This window comes from Strongylocentrotus purpuratus, unplaced genomic scaffold (assembly GCF_000002235.5).
Source record: "Strongylocentrotus purpuratus isolate Spur 01 unplaced genomic scaffold, Spur_5.0 spur5_scaffold_18, whole genome shotgun sequence".
In the NCBI taxonomy this organism is placed as follows: Eukaryota; Metazoa; Echinodermata; class Echinoidea; order Camarodonta; family Strongylocentrotidae; genus Strongylocentrotus; species Strongylocentrotus purpuratus.
In genome coordinates, this window is record NW_022145603.1 from 25457761 (window position 1) to 25476647 (window position 18887).

General features: G+C 37.0%; 1 long non-coding RNA gene across 1 annotated transcript; it reads left to right on the forward strand.

The window, feature by feature from the left end:
• Nucleotides 1–17137: 17137 nt before the first annotated feature.
• Nucleotides 17138–18660, forward strand: LOC115925334. Its single transcript, XR_004064633.1, has 2 exons — nucleotides 17138–17188; nucleotides 18097–18660. It is a non-coding gene; the product is annotated as an uncharacterized LOC115925334 (long non-coding RNA).
• Nucleotides 18661–18887: the final 227 nt, after the last annotated feature.

Sequence of the window (18887 nt, forward strand, 5' to 3'; positions counted from 1 at the left end):
AATAGAAGGGTGAATCAAAAGGCCATAGCAACCACTATGAAGAGATTTTCAGATTAGGCTGAAATTTGGCCTGATGGTCAAACATAGTCTGTTCATTATGTTTCTGAGGTTTCAATGTGTGGACTTAAGTCTTTCAAAAGTTATTATGTTGTAACTGTATAGAGTTGTAATTGGACAGATTAAGTGAACTGCAACATAGTGCCGAGACACCTGCACTAGACAATGCCTATTCATGGTGGACCCAGAGTCTTTTTGTTCCCCCTTACATAACACTGCTTGTCACCTATCTTGTTTGTATACATCTGGGCAATTATTTGTAACCACATTATGAACTTGCTTTATACTTAATTCCCATACTGTTTTCTTTCTCACAGGAGGTTCAAAGTATTTTTACTATGACTTGCTCTTTCATTTCCGGTAGCCATCCTGATGATAATTAATGGAAGCAATTCATAAATACCAGCCAGAAAGTGGTATAAAAATAAAGAAAGGCAGGAGACACACAGTAAAGACACCAACATAGAATAACGAAAAATAGAAAGAATGAGAGAGAGAGACAGAGAGGGAAAAGAAGGGGGAGAATTATGATAGCTGTAAGCAAAATGATGATATCAAGAGTGTGAATGTGTGTTTACAATAAGAACTTGATTTCAAAACTCTTATGGGAGAATAAATTTGGAAGCACAGAAATGAAAACAAAATTATTTAGGGAATGTCACAACTCTTTCTCATCCTGTATCACAAGTTTAAAAACGATAATTTCGCTCGGGAAAAGTGATCAAATTTTGGAAGAGACCGAAGGCTGTGCGAAAAAAACTGGTCTAGAAAAACCGTTTAAAACACATCTTCTACTATGTTTTAGACTTCCAAATTTTGATACTAGGTACAGAAAAGACCACTCTTTCAGAAAATGCAAAAAAACAAAAATCTATTTTTTTCACCTAAATTGACATTTTAGCTGATTACGGAGAATCGCTGGTTGCGACTTTTTGTTGGTTTTGTGGTGCCGGGTCACATATGGTCTGATATCAAATTAGTCTACCTCCTATTTGGTTTATTGTTCATTTAGTCCAATAACTAGTAACTCTAATTCCCAGTATGTCTAATGCCCATTTCGTCTACCATCTATAAAGTCTAATAATCATTTGTGATTATTATTTATGATTAAATGATTATTACACCATATGGAATGTTGACACAATGAGCATTAAACAAACTGGGAATTTGAATCAAGAAAATATTTAGACATTTCAACTTACCATAAAGAGTACTAGCAGGACCCATGAAAGAGCTGTCGTGATTCGTCGGATATCCATTGTCAGCTGTTCTGGCCCGGAGGCTGGAACAAATCAGAGACATTGTACTTTTATTTATTTATTCCAAACGATACATCGGAGCTCGGGGGCACGATTTGTTTACAAAAGTATTTACTTGATAACAAAATACACTATATAGACTCACAAATAATACAAGTAAACAATTTTGTGAGTGATTTCGATAATTTTGCCTCTCTCGATGGAGTAGAAATGTTTGTATTTCAGATGAAACCAGGAGAAAGGCAAAATTTTGAAATCAAGTATTAAATTGTTTACTTGTATTATTATAATTCTACATAGTGTATTCGTTAACCAAGTATTAAACTGAATATGACTTATTAAACAGCACCGTCATGCAAAGGCCTACATTACGGAAAAACAAAACACAAATATAGAATAAAAGACGGTCCCGTCGCAACCTATGCAACTCTCTCTCTTCAGATTACTAGTAGGTATAAATAATGAGGTGGATTTAGAATCGGATATGAAATTGCTCCTCCTATTACGCCGATATCTGTGCTTTGATTCAGTTACAGTAACGGTTATGAACGGGAAACTCAAGCTATATCAAGTTCTCGATTCTGATAGTTGACGACAGAGACGACGTGACGCATGCGCAGTGCCTTAAAATTACGTCATCACGTACATGTAGCAGTTCACTATGTCGACGTGCAACTCTAAAAGTCCGTAGTATGCTCAGCGCGAAAACAAAATTATGTTCTTAGGCTAGGCGTACGAATATGCTAAAACACTCCACCTTCGGTGGCTGGCAGCAAGTATAGGGAACATTGAACATATAAAATAAGAACCGGCCAGATTATGAACACAACCCCCCCCCCCCCCCCCCCAAAAAAAAAAAAAAAAAAAACAAAAAACAAAAAACAAAACAAAAACAAAACAAAACAAACAAAACAAAACAAAAACAAACAAACAAACAAACAACACAAATATTTAAAAGATCTTCTCGAACAAGTGGGGTATCGTATAGGGAATTTAACAGTATTTTTCATTATCAATAGCGCTTTAATTATGTTGGTGGATTTTCTTTTGACCATATCATTTAGTATTATTTTCTGTACCCTCGATCTCTCACTTCTTTTTGTCATTGTCTACTCTTTGTATTATGACCGTGTTCTTCTATCTTTGTCGGGTACAGTATTGTCTTGTCCCTTTCTCGTCTCTGTTGGCATCCCCTTTTTTCTTTCCCCTATTTTGTTGTTCTTTTTGTAGTTACAGATTACTTAATTTAATTACTCATTATTCCTAAGTTTTATTTGAAGTGTTCACACTTGTACAAGCATTAGTGGATCCCTCTGTTTCCAATATGTATTTCTTAAATTTGTTTTAAATGCTTATAATTGATTTGTGATTTGTAATGTTTTGTTGGAAACATGAATAAATTTGAAATCTTGAAATCTTGAAATTTATCAATTCTTAAGATTTTTTTTTTATATTCCTAGGAACACAAATGCACATGTATGAGTTTACTTGAACAACCAAGTCAACATATTAGATAGTTATTTATTCATTCTGCTAAGTTAATAGAAGTCTGCAATGAAAGAAATAACACTAGATTTTATATTCACTTGGCACTTAAATTTATGCTTTGATGTATCAGGGATATTTGTTCTTTGGAATACATTAACCTAAAGACTGAGGGAAACTGGGAGAGGGGCAACGTGGGCAACGTGCACCCCCTACACGCACATACACCATCGCACCCTCCACGGTAGTAAAAAGAAAGAGTGATGGACATTGGAAAAGTTGATGAGCAGGATAGACGTTTTGAAGATAGTAATTTTGAAATGATCACAATTGGTAGAAATGTAGACTAAGATCTGAAACTTGTTTTTGATTCAGCTACAGTATTTAATCAATAAAAGTCTACTGCATTCGATTGCATATCTGTTTCGCTCTGTTTTCACCAGTGTTCTTTTGTGTGTAAAAACTTAAAAATAAAACGGCGTAAACCAAATCTAATTATCTTTATGAATGCGAGGAATCTTTTAAGTTACAGCCTTCTTTGTGTAAATTTCAAAAGGTTTCGTGGATCGTGGGAAATATATCTTTGTATTTCCTTTCAATTCATTTACATATATATATACATTTTTTAAAGGGTGCCGTGACTAATACAAGTTTGGAAAACGCTGGTATAGTTTACTAGTTCCCAGAAATTTAGCATTCGCATGAGGTTTCACCGCGAAACAATTCATGTATCGGGCTGAAGAATGGCAAATTCAGTGGTTGGCGCTGGAATGATTACCACACCATTCTTTAGCACAAAATAATTTTTAAATGTGTTAATTGTGCGCAATTTTTTTTTTCCCAATTATCTGAAGTTTTTTTTCAATAAACACATCTTTACTAGCAATTGTAATTTTATTTTAAAATGAATTCATCAACCGTCCGAAAATTTGTGAAATACTTATTATTACTATTTGTATCAGTAGTAGTAGCAATAGGTTTAGTAGTAGTAGCAGTAGTATTAGTAGTAATATTAGTAGAAGTATTTTAGTAGTAGTAGTAATAAAAGTAGTAGAAGTATTAGTAGTAGTATTAGTAGTAGTAGTAGTAGTAGTAGTGAAAGTAGTAGTAAAATCAGTAGTAAAACTAGTAGAAGTAGTAAAAGTAATAGTAGTAGTATTAGTTTTGGTAATCAACACAGCCTAGTATAAAACAAGTTATCATAAGTAGTATTGGTAATTTATTTGATATTATATATTGTTATCGTCATTAGTAGTAGCACAATCATACATATCACTAATGGAATTACCTAGTATTTTTGTCGATATTTATAAAGTAGAAGTAATACTAGTTTCGTCGTCATCATTATCGTTATCATTTTTATTTTTTACCTATCCCTTCTTTGAGAGGATGCCTACGACACAATTCTTCTCACAAATGTTTTTTCGCATGCACTGATGGTGCAAGTTTAATTGATACCCAAAAAGAGTCGGAAGATCAAGCATGGTACCGCTAGATCCTGGTACAGCACAAAGCCTAAATGGGCTTCCGAGTTGCAGTGCTAGCTCCAACCCTAATTTGTATCGCTCTGAAGTTTGTAGAGTGGGCCATAATTGGCATAAACCCCTCCCCTTTTGCACGTGCCCGCACTATATAATAGCGAGCTTTAGATTCTCGACATCGAACGACCTCTAGTACGAGTGACATTGTTTTGAGGAACTACGCATGCGCCACCTACTTCTAGCTCGTCGTCTTTGTCTGTCTCTACATTTCATGTTTTTCTTTTCTTTTCTTCCTTTTTCCTTCTAGTAACGTCACGTTATTCATATTTATTGCAAACATTTCCAATGCATCGATTTGTTATGTTTGCACCCTTCTAACAGCATCGCGTGTAGTAGGACGAACCGGAAAATACCCCCTCTCTCTCTCTCTCTGTCCCTCTCTCTCTTTCTTCTGTTCTATTCGCGCTGAAACCCAGCATTCCTTTTTAGGACTAACAATGTGATGAAACCGCAATCCACCATGCAAAACCTAACATTCAGTATTAAAGCACTCTAGCTCCCTGGTTTGAAAGAGATTAGCAACACTCCAAAAGGTATTGGCAAATATATATTACTATTACTGTTAGTAATTTAAAACTTGTTTGCCAAATCCAGATATACATCAGTGATGACAGCACTAAAAGCCAATCTGCACTAGTTTGACCTGAAGGGATTACACCTCCCTGCATGGTCACTGACGGGTGGTTATCTCATCAAATCAGCTCTCAATTATCACAAGGAAAGGGGTACTATAAGGGCCAACGGTACCGATTATGCACCCGTTGCAATATAGAGGGCGCAAGTAGCTATAAGTAGTGCAATAGGGCTTTAACGATGAAGTTGAGTTCTGGTTATGCGATTGCATTGTGAAAGAAACCGTGTGGAATCGATAAAAGGTTGATCATCTAGCATATAAGTATTCGTGTGTATTGTAAGGTTCTGGAGTCATCGAAATGATAAGAAATTTGGTCAAGTCTTGGTAAAGTTACAAGCACTGTACACAGAAAGATGTATATGGGACTAAACGAACACGTGGCGAAAAAATCCGTTCCGATCTTTACGATGTTACATGTCATATTTCGAATATGAAAGCAAGAGCCATGCTTTTTAGGGAACATGGTTTATCTGATGTTCTTCCACATTTGCATAATACCAATGATAACGCTCACAAATTATTTTTCACTTCTTCCCAGAACTCAACCTTCTCTTTAAGAGCAGGGAGGAGGTATCGAAGAGAACAGCAATAGTCTAACTCACTAACGGTATTAGATATAAGGCACGTTTATTATCAAATGTTTCTCCTCACTACCCTAAAAGTCTCACCATCTCATGCGCTAAGACAATGCTCTCTTAACGGGGAGGTTCAGGGTTCGAAACCTGGTCGCGGTGCTAGGGGTCTGAGGTAGGGCATACAATCTAATGTTAATATCAAGTCCCTCGAGGAGGACTTGAAGCCTTCGGTTCCCTCGTTGCTTCAAGCATACACATGCTTTCTTAGTAGTCAGGTAAAAAATAAAAAAAAAATAACCAACACTCACATACATAAATATCTATTGCCTAATTCCAAAAGTTGTAAACACTCGAACCCTTGTCAAATCATTCATAATGTACTTTTTTCTTTCCACACCGGATGCACATAATAGGTATTCATTAAAATATGTGGTATATCACAATTCTGACTAGGTGTTCCCAGTTTGCCCCAGTTAGTTGATGATGATCAATTGAATTTTGAACAAATAAGTCATTCATATCTCAAGCTGACAAGGTTTTGGGGTATGCAGTTCATTTTTGTGTTTTGTGTCTCCATTATCAGAATATTCTTTTGATCTGAAATAAGTCGCTGATTCAAACGATCTTTTGCACCAAAGCCATCAGAATTTCTCATTTATTCAACAATCAACTTTAATGTCGTGAGAAGAGGGGCTAGCTAGCGCGATTTATACATAAAGACTCCGCTCAATAGACCAAGAAAAAAGGTATTCCTTGAGTTTTGGCTGGGCATGGAGCTGCTACATGTGTCCAGGGTCAGGGTATTTTTTTTTAGAAAGAAGTGACATGTTACTTCATATTTGTAATTTTCCAAACACACCAATGATATGTTGTTATCTGATTTGTTTCTTTCTAAAACGTTATGTATAATGAACGAGCTTGGAGACGGGAGATGTTGTATTAATTTCTCTAAATCACAGAAAAGTATCGAAGTGCTAACGTACATATTCGCTCGTCGTCCAATTAAAGAGCATGCGCATTAGTTTCATCTCGAAATCATTCAAGTAACGGGCTAGAGCAGTACGAGTGCAGTCTTTAATTGTAATAGGGACTTTTATATTTGCACGAAAGAAACCGTGTGGAATCGATAAAAGGTTGATCATCTAGCATATAAGTATTCGTGTGTATTGCAAGGTTCTGGAGTCATCGAAATGATAAGAAATTTGGTCAAGTCTTGGTAAAGTTACAAGCACTGTACACAGAAAGATGTATATGGGACTAAACGAACACGTGGCGAAAAAATCCGTTCCGATTTTTACGATGTTACATGTCATATTTCGAATATGAAAGCAAGAGCCATGCTTTTTAGGGAACATGGTTTATCTGATGTTCTTCCACATTTGCATAATACCAATGATAACGCTCACAAATTATTTTTCACTTCTTCCCAGAACTCAACCTTCTCTTTAAGAGCAGGGAGGAGGTATCGAAGAGAACAGCAATAGTCTAACTCACTAACGGTATTAGATATAAGGCACGTTTATTATCAAATGTTTCTCCTCACTACCCTAAAAGTCTCACCATCTCATGCGCTAAGACAATGCTCTCTTAACGGGGAGGTTCAGGGTTCGAAACATGGTCGCGGTGCTAGGGGTCTGAGGTAGGGCATACAATCTAATGTTAATATCAAGTCCCTCGAGGAGGACTTGAAGCCTTCGGTTCCCTCGTTGCTTCAAGCATACACATGCTTTCTTAGTAGTCAGGTAAAAAAAAAAAAAAAAAATAACCAACACTCACATACATAAATATCTATTGCCTAATTCCAAAAGTTGTAAACACTCGAACCCTTGTCAAATCATTCATAATGTACTTTTTTCTTTCCACACCGGATGCACATAATAGGTATTCATTAAAATATGTGGTATATCACAATTCTGACTAGGTGTTCCCAGTTTGCCCCAGTTAGTTGATGATGATCAATTAAATTTTGAACAAATAAGTCATTCATATCTCAAGCTGACAAGGTTTTGGGGTATGCAGTTCATTTTTGTGTTTTGTGTCTCCATTATCAGAATATTCTTTTGATCTGAAATAAGTCGCTGATTCAAACGATCTTTTGCACCAAAGCCATCAGAATTTCTCATTTATTCAACAATCAACTTTAATGTCGTGAGAAGAGGTGCTAGCTAGCGCGATTTATACATAAAGACTCCGCTCAATAGACCAAGAAAAAAGGTATTCCTTGAGTTTTGGCTGGGCATGGAGCTGCTACATGTGTCCAGGGTCAGGGTATTTTTTTTTAGAAAGAAGTGACATGTTACTTCATATTTGTAATTTTCCAAACACACCAATGATATGTTGTTATCTGATTTGTTTCTTTCTAAAACGTTATGTATAATGAACGAGCTTGGAGACGGGAGATGTTGTATTAATTTCTCTAAATCACAGAAAAGTATCGAAGTGCTAACGTACATATTCGCTCGTCGTCCAATTAAAGAGCATGCGCATTAGTTTCATCTCGAAATCATTCAAGTAACGGGCTAGAGCAGTACGAGTGCAGTCTTTAATTGTAATAGGGACTTTTATATTTGCACGTAGACATTGTGGACTGCTACGTGTGACGTCCTTTTATGGCACAAGGACGTCACATAAGGCAGTCCACTATGTCGACGTGCACATCTAAAAGTCGCTAGTTATACCGACAAGACCGACATCAGTGCATTGTTACACCGTCTCTCCAAAGTACAAGTTCGCCAACATCCCATTAACACGCGGATATTACAATTAACATGCGGTTAACTGGGATGTCGGTGAACTTGTACTTATGAAGGTTTAGTGAAACCGGTGCCCTTGTAAATAAAACAAAGAAAGAAAAGTTTCGGAAGTTGCGCCTAGGGTGTCGCGATCATCATCAGAACGACATCACATGGAAAGATATTTCTCGGCGTCTATGGCCAAGAATTTGTCGGTTTGGCGGTATGACTGAGGTATTTCGGGCTTGTGCGCTACACTTCGGTGCTCTATGGCATCGCTTTTTAGCCTTTTTTTAGTAAAGGCATCCTTTTATGAAAACAGGTTTGCGTCACCCAAATCCTAAATTAATTTACAAAGTTCATTTTGCATCACTATGTCACTCGCCAAGTGTCATAAACACATTAACACATTTGCTTCTAAATTGTACGAGCGAGTACCCCCCCCCCCGCCCCATAAAAAAAATTATTAAAAAAAAAAAAAATCCAGATGGAAATATAAAATTTAGTGTGAGGGTACCTCACTGCCGCATACACGAATACAAAACATGTGCGGACACCTCGATGCACGAATATGAGGATATTCGGTCATTCTCTAGAATAGATCGTGTCCCAAATGACACGAGTATCCACATATATTTAAAACATGAAGAGGTCCCACTCCGTACATTTGAAATAATCACTCCTACAGCAATGGAGGTACTACATATGAAATAGCCTTTGTTTCCCCTTTTCAAAGAATACTTCCACCTGTTTAGCATTGCCTGCACTAAATAGTGTATTGTGATTCGTAAATTAATAATGATTACATAACTTTTGTGAGCACGTATCCAGTATTTTGTCTCCGTGTATTTCACAGTTTGGTCTGCAATGACCTTTATCTGCTCAAGCTCAGACTGCAGCTATGAACTGGCTTATTATCCTGTTTCTTAATGTTGCAAGCGATGAAGAGGACGAGCATGGTCAAATTGTACTTTCGATAAAAGAGATATAATATAAATAATGCCATCTCGTTGCTCAAAAATGGAGGTATTCAGGCATTTCGCTGCCTGAAATCGTCATTTTTCTAAAGGCTGTGAGCGAGGAATGAATACATTTTATAATCTATTAAAGGCACACTGCCATACTTGTAGCTTCTTGCTCCCTCTATATAGAAAACTTCCCCAATCGGTGCCTGTTGGTCCCCCATGATCCTCTTTTTCTTTTGTTAAATGAGAGCTGAGTTAATGAGATAGCCACCTGTCACAGTGACCTCGATAGCTCTCTGTGTGGTCTAATCCCTTCTGGCCCAGTAGTGGTGACGGTCTTTAAATACTATTTCCTCATAAAATAGTTTGTACTCTAGCAGTTTCTAATATTGGGTTTCATGGAATCGTCGTTATTGTAAAAGAAAAACATTTGTTTAAATACTTTTGTTTCGATGATCGAAACTTATTACTTGTGGATTTGCTGGTATTTACTTTTTTTCTTGTTTATTGAAAGATACCATAGGTTTTTCGGTCTACGGCCGTTTATAGGTGGATAATTTTAGCTTCGAAACATGTCAGAAAACCCGAGGCCACAAGTTTCGACCGAAGGCTTGAAATTTCAACCGTATGTGCAGATTTCGTCAAGATAGAAGTTTGGCCGACTCTCATTATGTTTAAGAAAGTTTATAGTTCCTGCCAAAGAAGTAAGTGTGCTTTAATGTTAGGTTTAATGACTTTATGAACAAATTACTAAAATGAAAATGTGAAACGAAAAGTGAATTCTAGTGGTTTATGTTCATTTGCATTTAATTTGCATATTTCCTGTCGCTGTAGTAAGATATAAGAATTCGACAAGTTTTGTGGGAAAAATGAGATATGAAAACAAAATATAATCCTTATAATGGAAAAGGGTATGAAAGGAAATAACTATCGAGATAAGGTCAAGCTGTTTTCATTAATAATTCTTCAAGAATTTAATGTTACTTTCCTGTGTTTAAAAGGAGGTGCAATTTACATAGGTTTTGAGCATGAAACCAAAACTGAAGTTAGCACATCAATTTTTTGCATCGTTTACATCAATGAGTGTTTTTGTCAGGGGCTTATGTTTACGAAAGCTTATAAATCTGTACAACAATTATTAACGGAGAAATCAAAAAGGCATGAGGGATTTATCTGTTAACTGAGTGTCTGAAATGAATCAAACTGGGCTAGGTTAGAGAAAAGTTATGCAAGAGTTGTGATGTGCTTAATAACATTGCAAGTTGAATTTTGCTCAAGTTGAACTTGATATACATGGATTGAGATTTATTTTCCAATACAAAAGGATTACTGGAGTAGTTTACACTTTAATATTTGCAAGGTAATTATTGCAGATATTCATGAAGATAATTATGATTTAAACTAAATATGTATCTGATGACTAGTGGTCATGATGCAAGATAGGATACAACAGTTATTATTCAATAATGACACAGAGAGACATGTTTTGATGGTTCAGTCAAGTTTATTATTTATATAAGAAGTTCAATTCAGAGCTTCATAGTCTAGACAAATATGTATTCAGTGTTAATCAAGGTACTGAAGGTACATGTCTAATTTCCGGTTCAATTTGTTTGTTCTTTTTATGCAGATTGAATTATATATTCTTCAACATCTCTTGAACTGCGTTGTTCGACGACATTTGACTCACATCGTTGGTCATTTAATTAAAGTACAAATCAACGCCATAATACAATTTCGTGCAGAGAGTCGTCTTTTTGTCCTCAGCAAACCAACTTTCTTAAATTCCCTCACTATACCCCTAAAGATATTTGTGACACACCGGTTGAGAAATGCTGCTCTATGCCAACGCACGTGTTTGCACAAGAACAATAGGGACTTTTAGATTCGCACGAAGACAATGGGGATTGCTACGATCGACGTCTTTTTAATGCACTGCCTTGAATGGACGTCACATGCACAATCCACGCAAATCTAAAAGTTCTAATGTGTAGTGACATACGCATGTATTTACCCACATAAATACTATACAGAGGCGGGGCTCCGAGGGGGAGGGGGGCACAGGCCCCCACCTGGTGCCCCCACTTTTTCAAATAACTTCAAAGAGACCCTTCTTACATAATACAAGTGCCCACTTTTACTATGACAAGTGCCCCTATTTTGTTGTAAGAGGTGACCCTTTCTCATCATAATAAATGCCCCTTTTCATCTCTGGTAAGTGGCCCTTTTTTATTTTGACAAATGCCCCTTTTCCTTTGTAACAAGTATCCCATATGCTTTTGTAATTACCCCAAATCTTTCTTCAATAAGAGCATATTCCCTATTTCACCTTTGATAAATTCCCTATAAAATCTGATAGCTTTCCCATTTCTTTTTAATAAGAGGCCATTCCCCATCTCATAAAATACCATTTGTCATCTGTGATAAGTGCCCGAATACGTTCCCTATTTAATGACTTTTATGACTTAATTTTCTCCAAAGCTCATCAGTATTCCCCCTTTCTTTATAAATTATGATGTATTTTTTTCACGCTTCGACCTCATAAATCTGCTCACACGCTTGCAAATTAATATTTGAACCATCTCACCAAAACTGCACAATATGATGCCAGTATATTGGACCATGCAAAGAGAAAAACAATTATTGAAATCATCCCTGAAAATGTAATCATAATCATGACAATAATATATGGGTATGTACCAAAATAACAAGTGTCCGGATGAAAGTGGATGAACAGGAGGCATTGTTTGCGAGAGTGTAAAAATCGACTTGCGACAAAGTTGCTTAATATGTGATGTTTGAATAAAACAATTGGGTTTTGAGTATTTATTCGGTCTTTGCAGATCCAAATAACATCCCTAACAAAATTAATCATGCCATACATATCAAATATCGAATATCAAATATCAAAGAACGTGTGTGCGCGCGTGTGTGTGGTTGTGACTTTGCTTCTGCAAAAAAGCTTCTGCAATGCATTTCATTTGATACATTAAATTCATTCTCTCACTCCACTAATCCCAACATAAAACATACTGTAGGCTTCACTTTGGCGCAAGTCGATTTTTGCACTCTCGCAAACAATGCCTCCGGTTCACCCAAGCGTGAACACAAACCACACAAAAATGATACCAAATGATTTGGGAAAAACACTCTTTCATAAGATGTATATTAATTTACTGTTCATAGATGATTTTACAAATTATTAGCAATTTACTAGGTGTAAACTTTTTTTTTGACTCACACAGTATAGTTAGCCGTTTTAACATTTATTCATATTTCTTGATAACAAGAATTACCATTGCTTTACAACAGAAAATCATTTCTTGATATCAAGCGTTACCATTGTTTACATAATATCATTACTTTAAATCAGGAATCCAATTCTTGATATCAAGAAATAGGAATATATGTTAAAACGGCTTCCCATGGACATGACCAGTGGACGTTCACGCCGTTCTCGTCCACTCAATCTTAATGTCCCTCATGTTATGGTCTTAGGTTTTGATGATGGACATGAGTTTGTGAGCAGTTAAGACTTTTTGAAGAAAGTAAGTTTGAAATGATCACCATTAGTAGAATTGTACTGACAGGTGGTTATCTCATAAAATCAAATCCGCTCTCAATTAACATAAGAAAAGAGGACCAAGGTGGACCAACAGGCACCGATTAGGGCGCAAGTAGTTATAAGTAGTGCAGTGGGGCTTTAATAAGAGTCAATTCTCCTTAATTCTCATAAATACCCCTTTCAATTATGATCAATTCCCCTATCAAAATCTGATAGCTGCTCAGTTTCTTTTAAATTCAGTGAATAGAAAAGTACGATATTCTTTAATGGCACAAACAACGCAAGAGGTGTAGCAATTGTAATAAAAAAGCCAGAGTTAAATCAAATACTTATCTAAATATAATGATGGGTGTTTCTATTTACTGGACCACTACTTTCTCTTTCTGACCTACCTGGCACACTTTGATCTGATCCACTTTTACCCCGTTCATTTTCTACACAAAGGCATTTTCATGAGACATTTAAAGGGTCAATGTAAGCAAAACGGGCTAAAAATTAAAACAAAGACATGTAGAATAAATGAAGTGGAAAAAATAAATTAATACTTCTTTACCCTCGCCATCTCTTTCTCTCTTTCTCTAGCTTCTCTATGGTCTTTATTTTTCACGAAATTCCACGTTTATTTTTCTTTTTTCTTCTGTTAAACCACCGCTTGAAATGTCGTGTAGTTTTATTGTCTGATCTCCATACATTTTTTCCCAAATCGTCTCGTACAATGACTTAACATCTTTCAATTAGTTCTAAGAAGAAGAAAAAATATCTTTAATATCCATTTGTTGCTTTTTTTATTCATATCAATAAATGAGACTAAAAACATTTGAAAAATTTGCGAATCTTTAACAAATATACACACATGTAATGAATTACAATGATTTCCATGTAATAAGCTGTAATTACATTTGAGAACAAAGCTTGAATAAGTAGCAGCAAGTTTAGAAGTAGCAGTAGTAGGTAGAAGTAGATGTAGTAGGAGAAATGGTAGCATAAGTAGTAGTAGTAGTAGTAGTAGTAGTAGTAATATTAGTAGTAGTAGTAAAAGTAGTAGTAAAACAACGAATAGTAGTAGTAGTAGTAGTAGTAGTAGTAGTAGAAGTAGTAGTAGCAGTAGTAGTAGTAGTAGTAGTAGTAGTATAACAAAGCAAATTGTCAAAAATGCGCACTATAAAGATACCTATCGTTAGAAGTATTATTTATTTACTAATATCATCAATATTGTTATTATAAGAAGTGGTAGCAGTACAATTCTTAACATATCTAAAATAATTGCCAATATTGTATTAGTAGTAGAAGTATTTATCTTTACAGACAGGTAGTAGTAATAGTGATAGTAACATCATCGTTATCATCGTCATTATCATTATTATAATTATTGTGATGCTTACCAATTCCTAATTTAAGAGGATGCCTCCAAAACAATGCTTCTGATGGAAAAGGCACGTCCAAAGCTTTCCTCGCATGCACTGATGATGCAAGTTTAACGTGTACCCCAAAAGAAAAACGATTCTAAAACCAGAGTCAGCAGAGTGAAATCCTGCTAGATCCTGTATAGCACAAACCTTAAATGAGCTTTCGAATTTCTGTGCTAGCTCCAACCCTAATTTGTATCGCGCTGAAGTTTGTCGAATGTTCAATTGGCGTTAACCCCTCCCCTTTTACATGTGCCCGCATTATTCATAATGACGAGGAAGAAAGGGGGCGGGTAGATGGTCGTAATCAGGCACCGACATTGCTCGCGCGAACATACACTTAAGCACACACACACACCAAGACAAGCACCCACATGCACACAGTGACTTTGTATATTAGGTCCTTCTAAACCTAATTTGATATCTTCATATATGTTTTCCTTTCCATTTTAACATGTATGTCATTACATTCCCTGTGGTGATGGGAAAGGGAGGGGGGGGGGGGGGGGGGGGGGGCGTGCAGACCTAATATTTTGAACATGTTAGGCATTTTCCGAGGCGATGCATCCCCTGTCCCCAGGAACAGTTCAATAGCCGACTCTACATTTCATTCTTATTTATTCTCTTCTGCTTTTTCTTCTTTCTAGTATCATATTTATTTGCAAACAAAAAAGAAAAAGGCATGGATTCAATGGCAGTACGTGTCGCGTGTAGTAGGAAGAACCAAAAGAATACCCATACCCCTCCCCCCTCTCTCTCTGTCTCTCTGTCTCTCCCTCTCTTTTTATTCTTTTCTATTCCCTTTCAAACCAAGCATTCTTTTTCAGGACTTTCAACATGATGAAACCATAAACCACCATGCAAAATCTAACATTAAAAAATCATCCATAAAAAAACCCTCACAGTTGCCGATGTAAAGGTTAAACAAAGATCACTTCATACTAAACAAATAAAACCCTGTTCTAAAAGAAATAAGCATCACTCCAAAATATTAATATTGCTGCTAGTAAATTATATTTGTTTGAATATTCCAGGTACGCATTTGTGATGACAGCACTTCAGAGCAGGGAGGCATATTACGAGAACAGCAATAGTGTAACCCACTAATGTTCTTATATACATTAGGCACGTTTCCGAGCAAGTGTCTCACCTAACTACCCTAAAACTGGCCGTTCCCCCACTTGCCTACATGCTCAAGCAAACACACACAAACACACACATGAACACACATACTTGCCCAAATTCACAACACACACCCCCATCCACACACAAACACACACATACCCTCACAATCTCCGGTGGTTAAGGCAATGCTCTCTAAACCGAGATGTTCCAGGTTCGAAACCCAGTAGAGGCTCTAGGGGCCTTGGTTAGGTATTAATCCAATGCCAATATCAAGTCTCTCAAAGGAGACTAGCTTGAAACGTCGGTCTTCCGGTTGCTTACTTACACACACGCTTTCTTAGGAGTCAGGTAAAAAGCAAACCAACCAAGTTATCAACTCTGACATACATAAATATTCATTGCCTACGTACATGAAGGTGTTCAACAGTTCAACCTTGCCAAATCCACGATTCTCGCGATGTATTGTTGTCTGCTTTCCTCACCGCATGCACAAGGTATTCACTAGTTTGTGTTGACATTCTGACTATTATAGGCGTTCCAAGTTTACCCCAGTTAAAAATAATTGCATTTTGATGGTTCAGTCATTCGTATGGTACGCTGACATGGTCCATGTAACTCTATTATCTTAATATTATTTTGAAGCTCTGAAAGAATATATTGTAGTTGTAGTCTTTGAATTTGAGAAGAAGGGAGACCAGGAAGCAAACTAATACATGAATCAAATGGCAACATAACAAAAGCATGAAGTAATCGTCCAGTGGTTGATCTGTCTAAAATACCTCGAATTTTACCTAATTTGTGTAATCCGAATGATGTTGATCGACACTTTTGTGAGACAAAATCATTAAGTGTGAACTTATCATCACGTAACCTTCATAATTAAAAGTTCGCCGTCATCCCAATGAAACGCTTATATTAATATTAATAATTGCTTCACTAGGATATCGGTTAACTTGTACTTATGACGATTTCGTGAAACAATGCCTAAACAGACAACAGACGGAAAAATACAAAATTACGTCTATGTTGACATTGCCGGCAAATTGTCAAATCCCACAGCCTTCAAATTTGGACTCCGTCATGGATCAATAGTATACAAATAACGCACGGCCCAGCGTGCGATAGCGGTGAATGCAGTACACGCGGCGAGTTCACAGTGCGCACCATCTGAAACCGAGCGTACACTGCATTTACATTACGCACAACAGGGTCGTGTGCGTTATTTGTTTTATAAAATAGCGACACATGAAAATCAAAACAAACGAAAGTTTAGATCTAAAGTTAGATTCTACGAGAGTAATACAGTTATGTTGGTTCTAGAAGATGGAAAGATAAGACCTTGCAGGCTTACCAAAAAAGTCCACGAGATTCCACTTGCCTTGAGTAAAAATAAAATCTATACATCAGACAGTTGAAATTCCTGGCTTCATTATAAAATTCAAAAGTCAAAACAGACCTAAATCCAATGCAAAAGTAAACGAAAACATTTTTTTTCCTAATAATACCCAGCTCTTTAACAAGCTAGCTACGCGTACGCTGCGCTGGATGGATCACAGAGCGTACAATATACTAGCTACGCGTACGCTGCGCTGCATGTATGGAGCGTACAATACTAGCTACGCGTACGCTGCACTTGATATCGATCTGAGCGTGCAATATAATACGTGCCTTCACGGTTGTTTCATCGCAAAGCATGCCGGGACATAATTCTAGTCCATTTTCACCTTCGCCGTGATCAGCTGTCCTGTTGCAAACAACGGGATTCGTATCGAATCAACATCATAATCTTGTACATAGTCCGCTATTCTGCAGTGATTTTCTTCCAATCCAGTATCATTTGTACGGTAAGAAAACCAAAGTTTGTGGTTATTCATTTTTATGACTAATAAAGCTGATAATACGACGTAATGAGAGTGGGCCGAGATCCAACTTTAGTAAATGTAGGCCTAGATCTAGTCCCGTATGTTCAAATGTGTGTGCATTTTAAGTAGACTGATTGTCTTTTAAGCTGCTTAAGTACACTCGTCTCGTGTTTTAGGTAGAAATGTACAGTAATATGAGATTTATGTCTCATGAAATATGAATAGACTTTCTAGATCCTATAATTGATAATGGAATAGGGTCTACTAGAATGGCCGACAGTTGGGCCTAGAAAGTGATTGCAATTAGAAATTATAAATGTAAGAAAGTAAAAGAGGCCATGAAAACAATAGATTTTTTCGATCTGGATCTGAATATAATAGTCTGATATCAATGAGCTCTACTTGAGGATCTACATGACAGGGGCGTACGGAGGATTTTTTCGAGGGGGGGGGGGGGGGGGGGGGGGGGGACGGGGGGTAAAATTTGAAAATCACGCAGTCAATTTCACAACGACTCGGCCAGCCGGTGAATAAGCCGGGGGTGGTAAGAGCACCTTTTTTTTTCCTTCTTTTTTTCCCCGAAAATATGAAATTTGGGAGACCGATATTTTGTTCAGTTGGTGGGGGGTAAGGTCACCTTTTTTGGGTCACCCTTTAGCACAAAAAATGTTTAATTTATTTTTGTTATTAAAAAAGTGAGGGGGGGGGGTTTCCTCAAAAACACACACACACATAGTCTAAACAAAATTGGAGGAGGGGGGGGGGGTTCAACCCCCGAAACTCCCTCCCCCCTGCATACACGTCTGCTACATGATCTAGTGTTGAAGAAGTGATGAGGGTTCTTTGGTCACAAACTTAAATTTGATTTTATTTTCCCTTTTATTTATCAGTTGCAGCATCATCGAACACTATGACCCATGAATCAGAAGATAACGTAGATGCTACGAGAGAGCTCATTTCACAATGGACAACAGAAGTGTTACGTGACTTTCTACAAGGAGGGGACTCAAGCTTGGAAATCGAGTACCGGTAGTCATTATTTTATGGGTGTTCTCTGCCTTGACTCTGGGGGTACTGTTCAGCCATCCGAGGTAGAGATAAACTGGACGATGGATGGAGAGGGGGCGGGGGGGGGGGGGGGGGAGAAAGGCATGCAGACTGCAGAGCTGGTCGTCTACTATGTATAGAGACATTTGTGTGTACCTAGTAGATAAGGACCCTCCATCACTAGAGGGAAGAATGAGAGACTACAAAGAGGGAAAGGCATTTAGTTATTTTGCCAGTTTCTGGTTAGGGAGATATTTTTTTCATCTCGTGGGAGAAAGCTGTCTGTAATTCAAAATCATTTGATACTTGAATAAATTTAGTTCATTTTCTAGACTGTTTCATGTCAAACCGTTGATTCTACTTTCTTGTGAGTATAGTCAGAGAGATAGAGAAGTAACACGAGTAAAGAATGAAAAAGAAGCTAATATTTGAACGAGGAGGAGAAAATGGAGATTACGTTGTTGCCCATAGAGTTGGAATAATTGTTCTTACCACTTTTTATTAAATGATTGTGACCATTTGGTTTATTGTTTGTACATAAAGGTCATATGTTATAAGAACTGTATTGATCAATCTAAAGAGTCTTATAGATTGATTAATACAGTTTTGAGATGATGATGATGATTGTGATGAT